Source organism: Tyto alba, unplaced genomic scaffold (assembly GCF_018691265.1).
Source record: "Tyto alba isolate M040663 unplaced genomic scaffold, T.alba_DEE_v4.0 Super-Scaffold_21, whole genome shotgun sequence".
In the NCBI taxonomy this organism is placed as follows: Eukaryota; Metazoa; Chordata; class Aves; order Strigiformes; family Tytonidae; genus Tyto; species Tyto alba.
The window spans coordinates 5,941,555-5,951,799 of record NW_024881295.1 but is presented as its reverse complement, the minus strand read 5'-3'; the positions used below and the strand labels follow the sequence as shown (position 1 = coordinate 5,951,799).

At 41.6% G+C, this 10,245-nt stretch overlaps 1 long non-coding RNA gene across 1 annotated transcript in view; it reads left to right on the top strand.

Annotated features, from left to right (window-relative positions):
• The first annotated feature begins 6,601 nt into the window (after nucleotides 1-6,601).
• LOC116960003 overlaps nucleotides 6,602-10,245 on the top strand; it is a 125,955-nt gene continuing 122,311 nt past the window's right edge. The window contains exons 1-3 of the long non-coding RNA XR_004406123.2: nucleotides 6,602-7,090; nucleotides 7,893-7,964; nucleotides 9,171-9,205. This is a non-coding gene — a long non-coding RNA (uncharacterized LOC116960003). The remainder of the gene's footprint in view (nucleotides 7,091-7,892; nucleotides 7,965-9,170; nucleotides 9,206-10,245) is intronic.

Here is a 10,245-nt window from a genome sequence, read left to right as displayed (position 1 = left end):
ACAAATCATTCACCTTGAAAAACAAGCTTATTTTCAAATACCCTCACATTTAACTTCACAACTCACATCTCCTGATTTTTGGATTTACCCCACTTAGAGTTTTGCTTCCATAGCTAGGTATAAGCAGTACTGCGATTTGAGTGTCTCAAAGATGCCTGTAAAAGTTAATGTTGGCATTCATGTTAATACAGGTTTCTTTGAGTAATGATTTTCAGCTCTAGGCACTCTTCAAAACACTTAAAATATTCAGGAAACAAGGATGAAAATTCAGAAGATGCACAACAAATTGAACAAAGTGCTACTGGAATAATAGACATCCAAAATAACAAACTCTGATATCGACACTTTCCAGTAAGACCACTATTGCCTTCCCTCTGCTGCCCTGACCACGTATCCTCCCACCTCTGGTAGTGTAAAAGAAATGTGCATTCTAAGGTCTTTGAGCCTTTCCTTTCGGGAGAAATGACAAGGGAAGTTGATGTTGCTTTGGCCTGGCAAGTATTTTTGATGGTCACTTGGTAGTGTGAGTGCTCATCCGCGGTTCAGAACACCTGAATCAGTTCATATGGACCACTGAGCAGTCATCAGTTACAGCAACTGTGAATCGTAACCCATGCATACTGTGTTCTGCTCAAACACAAAAAAGAGAAGGCTCAGCAACACACTACACCTCCCCTGAGGCATTACTAGTATCGCCAACTCCACAGGTCAGAACTTCAGAGTCAAACCTCACCCAAATCTTAATATTTACTTAAAATGAAGATACTAAAGGATAGAAAATATTTTTTTAAAACTGATTTTATTTTATATAGTGTTCTGATACCGTAATGCTAAGAAAACAAGTTTTATTAAACTGGGATAATGGGAAATGTTACATAAACTCCTAATGCACGGTAGTACTTGCTTCAAAACTTTGCCTTGTGTGTACTTGGCAGAAATAGGTTAGGTCAGGTATTTTACTTTTGTTTTTTAACACACTCAAATTATAAATCTGTCTATTTTGGTTCCTCATATTCTCATTTGGTTGTGAACTATGTCAAGTGTTTGCCACTGCCAGCGAAATGTAGGGGAAAGGTGCTTTCAGCATACAATGCCAATATATGCAGTGCTTTATAAAGCAGAGTAACTTGAAAATCCAGGTTCTTCATCTCTCAGTTTAGGCACCCAGAATAGATGGATACTTGTGCCAAATTCTTACTCTTTAAAATGTGGGTAGTATCTTTTCTTCAGCTCACGGACTTTCATGAAGATACATTAATGGATCTTTGAGAAGCATTCAAGGATGACAGTGATAAGTACCATAGGAAAACCTTGTAATTCGGGCTCAGGTGGGTAGTTTGAGAAGCATTCACTAAATAAGACACATTCAGTGAGGAGACTACAAAATACTGAGTAGCTGCTAATATTGGCATTGTTTTGTTCCATCCATTAAACGACTCTGGGACCCAGCAGAAAATATGGATACAGGCCTCTGAGTGAGAATGGTATCATACGAGGGCTGTATACAAGAAGTGTTGCTGCACAGTAGATTTTATTCCTATTTTTTCTGTTTGAGTCTGCACCCTTTAATCCTGTTTGAACAAGATTAACTCTTGTTTTAATACAGTTTTAACACGTGTATGCATGTGCATGTGTATATGAATGCACATGCTTGTGCACGTCATTTTTTGCAAGTTAGGGGGGGTTTAAAAGCAAATTGCATAAACAGAGATTTTATCTTGTAGCAGTCTACTAACATCCAAATGAGTCATCAGGAGTGGAATATTCTGAGCCATCCCACAGTGCCCTGTTACTTCAGCCAACTGATGGCAATAAGGAGATAATTCTCAATTTAAAGTACCTCCATAGAGAAACAACAGAGAGTTGTCGGTGATTCCCTCTCTTCACAATGTCCTGGCTTCTCAACACTGTCTCTTTTCTACCTGCTCCCATTCGCTTTCCCAGACAAGAAGTCCAGTTTGTTTTTGCAAATAGTTTTAGCTTCCCTGCTCAAACTGAGAGTCTTCTCCCATCTTCTGCACCCAACCTGCCTTCCTTGCTCTGCAGGGATCTGTCAGTTTACTGATGCCCTTCTCCCTTCTTTTTTTTTTTCCTATTCTGGTTTGATCTCTTTAGTTCTTCCATACTGAAATCAAACAACTTCCACTAGGCTATCTGGATGCAAGCAGGAGAAATATTCAGAGCCAAAGACACTTGTCTTGTGGCACCCAAATTGGTGCTTCTGATGGAACCTAGTTTAGCCATTACAGGGCTGAATTGCATAGTTCTGGTGTAGAGCACGTGGTGGGTTTATATGCCATCTCATCAACCTGGACAGCCGTGAGAGGAAGCAGCATCTTAAGCAAAAGTGAGATCTTTGGGAATTTCTCCTATTAAGCTTTGGCAAGTCCCTAGCAAGTGTACATGAACTGAAGATTTCAAGCATTTACAGCCTGACTAGAATGAAGTGGCAAAATCCACTTCCTTAACAGGCTACCTCCCATCCTAATCTCTGCTCCAAGCATGGGGATGCAAGAGCTTCTCAAAGAAAAGGTTTCTGTAATTTGGCAGCATGGACCAACCAACTGATGTTTAGATAGGCTTATTCTTGGAAAGGTCTAAGCTGTTTGGCTGCAGATTTTCAAATAAGTTATCCCTGAGGCACACACCTGGTGAGGGCAATTTTCAGCCAAACAGTTTTAGTTTGGCAAAGTGTTTAAGCAACTTTGAAAATGCAGTCTTATAATAGGAGGTATCTGGCAATCACAACAGTTGGCAGTCGTGCTAGCCCCACCTATAATATTTTTGGATCATTTAATAATGTAGTGAAGATTTTTAAGCGAGTATTTTTTCCATTAGAATTTAGTAAGATACAAATGTGCAGCTTCCTCATACTCCACTGAGCTACAAAGCATTGAGAGATAATTTTAAGCAAGCATGTAGAGTTTGGAATCATTAGCCAGCTCCCATAAGTGTCATAATAATGGGAGGTCTGTAACTGAACATGTATGTAAGAAATGAGAAAAAATATACTAAAATTTTGACCGACTTTTCCAGTTTTAACACCCTCAGTATACCTTTAGTTATTTTACAAGCATATTTTCACGTTCCAAAAAATATTTTAGAAATGAGAAATTAAAGTCTTACTGATATGTTTCATCCCTGCGTGTTTGACTGTTCAATTAGTATTAGCTGTGACAATGTCATGCTATTTTAAACAAGAGAAAAGCAGTAAATATGCAAGAACACTGATAATAGAGCATTTTGGCATGTACAGCTTTCACTTTAACAAAATATTTGGTATTTGTTCTTGTGACTACACTTGGCAAACTTACTAAGAGAGAACAGCAAGCCTTTTAATCATTTTGAAGCAAGTATTTATTAACATTTTTATGGCTAAAAGATTACATCCTGCAAAGAATTCTATACATATCTGAATAGTTTAGGCCTACCTTAGTAAGCCTTTATGGGCTAGGATTTGCTCTGTATACTTTTTGTTTGTTTTTTAGGTGCCAACTCAAATGCAAAAAATTGGGGTGTAACAAGTTGCTCTTCATATCACACGGCAGAATATACTTTATATATAAAATATTCTGTGAAGGGAATGACAATTTTCTTAATGGTGGTAGTTACAGAATTATTTCGGTAAATTGCCCAGTGTGGCTTCACATATTACAAGGACAAACAGATTACACCTAGTAAAAACTTTTACAGAATGTTGGTAGCTGGAAGAAAATAACAAAACTTTGTCATCTTTGATCAGACCACTGGTGTTTCAGCTCTCTCCCTTGTCACAGTCATTGGAGTAGTTACCAAATGCTTTAGAGGAAACGGTGTGACTCTGGTAGACATGCATGTATTAGTACACAGATGGGGGAAATTTCTAATACTAAGCATCTAGTAGATGGTATTATGGTCCTAAAACTGGGGCCTTGTTAATGAATGTTTAATTTTGCAGCCTTTCCTTTCTGTCCTTGCTCAGAACATTTATTAATATGCTGAACAATACCGATGTGATTACAGCTCATCAGGACAAAGTTGGTACCAGGTTGTGAACTGGCCATACTAAGGAGATAAAGCGTAACTAGCCTAATTCATACCTGGACAAACTCAGCTTGTTGCAGCCACTCGACAGGATTCCTTCTTTTCAGAAAAGGCTTTTAGTAAGTCAGATGAGTCTGGCCTTGGCTTAACAAAAAAGATAGCTTTGGTTTAGTGCACAGTCCCTCTATTCTGCACATCCCCCGGCCAAATAAAGTCCTCAACTGCAGAAACAAAAATTGTAGGTCTTTGCTTCTGCTGTGTAGCACTAAATATTAACTAAGGAAAGTGAAGATGAAATGAGGCTAAATAACAAGGCAGTTACAGATGAAATTCAGGAACAGCAATGGAAGATAATGGAAGGATTGCGAAAATAAAAGGGTTAAAACCGCGAGGTTGGGCTGGGCAGGACAATGAGTGTAAGGATAGCAACAGCATCTCGAGAGCAAGCAGAGGCGAGGAGATTTTTTTTTTTTTTTTTTTCTTCCCCCTTTCCATGATGACTGCAGACTGCTGAATCACACCGGTCACGTGAGCGCGGGCCGCACCCGCCCGCGCCCGCGCCGGGCTCGGCGGCTGCGTGTGCCCGCGGCCTGCCCCCCCCCCCCAGCCCCCAACCCCCTCCGGCCTGCCCCCCCCCCCCAGCCCCCAAACACCTCCGGCCTGCCCCCCCCCCCAGCCCCCAAACACCTCCGGCCTGCCCTTGCCCCCCCATACACACCTCCGGCCTGGCCGCCGCCCCCCCCCCCAGCGCCCTCCCGGCCGCCCCGGGCCCTGCCGGGGCAGATGCCCAAAGCCAAGGGCGCCCTGGAGCCCGGCGGAGCTCAGCACCTCCGGAGCTGGCGTGCCCTCCGTCCTCACGGGGGGCTGGCTGCCGTACGTGGGTTTTCACAGCTCCCATTTCCGTAGAGTAAATCTTACAGCATATTTCAGTGACTGAATAGGAGTCAGAAATACAGACACCTCCAACGCCCCCCCCCCCCCCCCAAAAAAAAAATTCCAGCCTCTGTTAGATCTGAAAAGTAAGTACTTGGGAGAAACAGAATAATCTGAAGTATAAGCTCTCTGATAAATAATTGTTAAATATTTTGATTACTGTATACAGCATATTTATTACTTGTCTCCATTTATGTTTGAGGATCTGAGATTCTGTGTGCAAGTTAATCACAGCATTTCAATGTGAAATATTTTCATAGTTTGGAGCACTCAGATGAGTTTAAATTACACATTTTACTGGATTTTAATTGCGATATTTCTTTATATAAATAACATTGTAAATACTCTTTTAACCTCACTGCATGAAAATACATTAATTTACAATCACGCTAAAATTTATAAGCTTTTTTTTTTTTTTTTCCAAATGAAAAGCTAATGATGAGTGGATTGCAGCAAATTCTCTTCATTAGTTCGTGGCTATTCAGAGCTTTGCAAAAGCGCTCACGTGGTTGCCTAACTACACAAAAATAGCAGAATTGATATTCACTCCGAGTTGCCAGGCACCCGCCGGGGGGAGGCATCCTGCGCGCCCCAGGCGGACCCCGACGCGCGTGGGAAAGAAGGAGTTAAAGCGGGCAGCCTGCCTGGCGAGTCAGCCCGGGCAGCGAGCGCAGGCCTCCCCTCTCTCCCCTTTCTTTTTTTTTTTTTTTCCTTCTTAATTAATCATACGCTGCTTCACAATTTAAATATGGAAATGGCGAGCCATTCGCAATTATTAATGAGCCTCCAGGCTGTCCTGTGGCGTTTCGAGACAAGCTGTGTCAGCCCGCGGAAAGCAGCATGGCATCTCCTTTCTGATGTGTGTGAAATTTATGTGCACAAAGGCTCCTCCTTATCTATGCGCAAGCTAAATAAATAAATAAAGGCTTTTGTTTGCCAGGCTACTTGCACATGACTGTTTTGACTAAACCACTCCACGTTATTTGTACTTTACAGTGCCTAGAGAGAAAAAGCGGATGGGGGGGGGGGGGGGGGGGGGGAGAGAGGAGGAGGCGGGGGTGAGGGGCGAAGTCCCCGAGCCCGCGCTACCTGCTGCCGCGCGGGCGCTCCGCTGCCGCCCGCCGCACCGCGCTGCTGACGGGCCGGGGCCGGGGCCGGGGCCGGGGGGGGAACCCCCCCGCTCACCCACCCACCCACCCTCCCACCCTCTCTCTCTCCCCCCTTCCCTCCGAGATACAAATAACAGCGCCGAACAATAAACTTTGCCCTCGGCTGACACCCGCCTTGCGACAGGCGGCTTGGCACGCTGCCAGCCCCCTCACCCGATAAGACGGGGCAGGAGGTGGCGGGCGGCGCGGACAACATGGCCGATGTTTAGTCTCCGCGCCCCGGCCCGTGGCGGGACGGAGCGGCTCGGCGCGGCGCGGCGCGGCTCCCCTCTCCTCCTCTCCTCCTCTCCTCTCTTCTCTTCTCCGCCCTTCCCCAGCGCCGGCACCCAGCCGGAGGGGATGGCTCGGAGGATTCAGGCGGCAGCATCCCTCTGTATTTATTTATTTATTTTTAAAACCTCCTCCTTTTTTTTTTTTTTTTTTTTTTTTTAAAAAAAAAAAAAAAATGTCCTTTCCTCTTTCTGCCGGTATGTCAGCTATCCATCCATCCGGTGCAGTGCACCACTAGGTAAAAAGCAGTAACGGGCAACTAGTTTAATTAGTCTGGGCTTTTTTTTTTTTATTTATTTATTATTTTTTTTTTAGAGCCTTTATAAATGAGGAGCAGTCCAAGGTGGGAGGAGGAAGCGAGGAGCGGAAGGGACAGGGAATGAATGGTGAGGGATAACAAAGAGTCAGGTGCAGTGCCGTACGTGCGTCCTCAGGGTTGCTTATAGATCGATCTATTGTTTTAAACACTCCTGTAGCAATTAAATAAGAAAATGGAAAGGCTGTGGAAGTAGAAGCCAGGTTTCTAACGGCAGCTACAGGCTTTGAAAGGAGCGTGTGCGTTGTGTCAGGAAGAGCCCGTTCCTGTAGTGATGGAGAAGAACGTACCATCCCGGTCTGTGGGACAGCAATACGTAAAGATACGTCTGACTTTGGTTTTCCCGCTCCAAAATAGTCTGCTGCTTCACTGGGTGAAGGTAAAATCCCTCTAACGCGTTTTTGCAAGTTTGCCATGTTAGATAAGAGCGTGACTTTGATGTCTTGATGTAGTTGCAAAGCGAAACAAACCGGGGCAAAGACAGGGATTTCAGCTACAGCGAAGGGGGGGGGGTGGGGGGGGTGGGGAGGAGGGAAAAAACAGAATCAGGATATGATAAACACCGCTGAAAAATGGCAGGAGAATAATGTTTACTTTTGAATATATGGCCTGCTGCCAGGTTGGCGCTGGTTTTTAGGTTAGCAGAGGTTGGAGGAAGGGCCAGACTGAGGCGTGGCTAGCTGCTGTCAAGGAAAAAAAAAAAAAGGGCTGCAAATTGCTGTTCACAGCTTTTTCCCTCTCCTTCCCCCCCCCTCCCCCCCTCTCCCCCCCCCTCGCAAAAAGGCAGTGCTTTCTCTTAAGGCTATTAAAAATGATGCAGAATTTTAACCATCTGCTGTACCGGGTACTCTTTGCTGGTGCTGCAAAGCTGTATTTTCGTAAAGGGAAGAAATTGCAAAGCTTTCCAAATAGAAAACTTATTTTTTAAACATTTAAATATTTCAGGAAATAGTGCCTTTAAAGATTGATTCTTTTTAATTGCAAATTGAGAAATGGATATTAACAGTATTGAAACGTTTTTAGCCTATTGTGATGTGGTTTTTCGCTAAAGGTGACACAGGTGTACTGCTACAGCACAGCATACCACAGCTTTAGAAATGTAGTCTGGGCAATATGAAACTCGAGAAATGGACAGTGAGAGAAGCTGACAATTTTGATAGCCTTGTTGTTTTTTTTTCAAGGCTCGCTGTGGAAGGGCACAAGATGTAGCTGAATGCAGCAAAGTCATTTCTTGCACTTCATCAGCTGCATAAGTACGTATGGGAGTAAAATTATTTAATGAGTGGCATGGAGACTGGCAAAGGAATTGTGTCGCTGATACGGCCTCCTGAACGATAGTAATATGTTCAGAGCACAAAGGAAGAATATTTCTAAATAATAGTAGATGGGAAAAATGGTTTTGAAGTGGTGAAGCTTAAAGGAGAAAATAGAAGGAATCTTTAATGTGGTATTCTTACTTCTCATAAATTAGATTAACTGTTTAAGTGCCATGAGCGGCAAATTAAATATTTTTGAATATTAATAAATCAGAATATAATGTTTATCTGGAGTAAGAGCTAAGAAAATTGGAGGTTATTGCCTCAATAATTCATCTGCATATTTAAGATCAATTAGCAAATTATTGGAAAAAGCAATGCATAAAGATACGTCAGCATGCTGTTCCTTTGAAAATACAGTTGGGGTTTTATCTTTTAAAGATCTGTCAATACTAGATTGTTACCTAAAGCCATTGGTTATTGGTTGTAACTGGGAGGACTGTATTTTCTTTAAATGAAACATCTACAAATCAGTGTTAAGAAAGGCATTTACTTTCCGAAGCCAATGCAGAGGCCCAGTTAAACCTCCTTATTCAATTTTAATTAAAAAAAAAAAAAAAAGACTATATTATAGATGTCCTGTAGACTAAGTAAATTGTCTTATTTTTAAAGCTGAAGTTCGGGAGCTGTATTTTGTCACCTGTTGCTTACCACAGAAAGAAAAGGGGGGGGGGGGGGGGGAATATTTACTGATCATGCAAGCTTTTGCACGGAACTTGCTGTTTGTCATTTTATTACCATTCAGTAGAAAAAATAGCCTCTTTTTTCCCTGCATTTTTAGGTGCCACATAAAATTGTACAAGTATGTTTGCTTTACATAGTGCCAGAGAAGCATAATGAGGTGTTTAGTCACAGTTTGGATGTGGTGGTGGTAGAAAACAGCGCAGGAACTGTGGACTAGATTTTCAAGGGAATAGTCCTCGTTATCCAAGGCTGCCTAAATCCCAAACTGGTATCCAGGCAATAACGAGACACTTAATTCTCTGCTGGCTTTTTGTTAGGCTGTTATCTGCTGAACATTTTCTTTTTCTTGCAAGGTCTTCAGTATGGGCCGAGATTTTGGTGATTTGGTTTGTTGTTTTGCTTTTTTTTTTTTTTTCCTTCTGTTAACCCTTGGATTTCTGTTTGCTCCCTTTCCTGCAGAGCACCTTCGTAAATATGAATGCAAACAGTCTGCAGTAAGTGTGCTTTTCTGACATGGAATATGTGGATGGGAGGGCTTTGCAGGGTGAATCTTTATAGACCAGTAAAATAGTAACGCACTAACATTTTCCCTTCCTGTGTATTTGGATGTAAAAGTTAGTGTTGTGTATTGGAGCACTGCAGTAAATATTCTTCAGTTTAAAGAAAAAAGATTTCTGCATGAATAAACATGTCTACTAATACTGTAGTATTGATAGTATTTTGCAAGTTAATTGTATTTTACTGTATGTGCAAAATACAGCATTATGCAGGCTTTGAGATTTCAAAATTGTATATTGGGAACCTGTTAGTATGTAGGACTGTATGAAACACCTCTACTAATAGTGAAGGTTTATACGTGGGTATGGAATCATACATGAATAAATATGTAGTAGGTGCTGGGATAAGAAAATTATTTTGGACTTGGCATTATTTAATATACTACGTGTAATATATGTTGTCATCCTCTCACACACATCTCAATATACCTTTTTTATTTTAATACCAACTTGCTCTTTCAGCAAACATAATAGCATGAAGCTGTAGATTCAGGTTACATGTTTAGTTCTAAATTTAAATAAACAAGCAGATCATTTTAATATTAATTTCACAGTCCTAATGATGGATGAACAATAATATCTTTGTGTGGTTGTTTGCCAAAAATTGGCTTAAGTTGCTTAAGCCTAGATAATGTATTTTTGCTTTGTTGTTGAATGCTGGAGCTGGTTATCTGAAAATAAGTGGATGTGTTTTGAGATACTAAAAAAAGGGGTTTTTTATCACTTTGTAATCATATTCAATATTCTCTGGTTAAGTAGAATATGAAATGTAGTATAATTAGAGTGTCATTTAAATAATGAATTAAAGCCAGCAGATGATACAATATGTAAAACAGTTTATGGCAACAATCAATTTCTGTATAGTTGTATGTACTGCTGAATTATTGATAAAATAAATTGTATGAAATATAAGGACATGTTGGGTGATAGTGACTATGAAGTATCATTATTAACTGTGCTAGAGATACCATGATCCA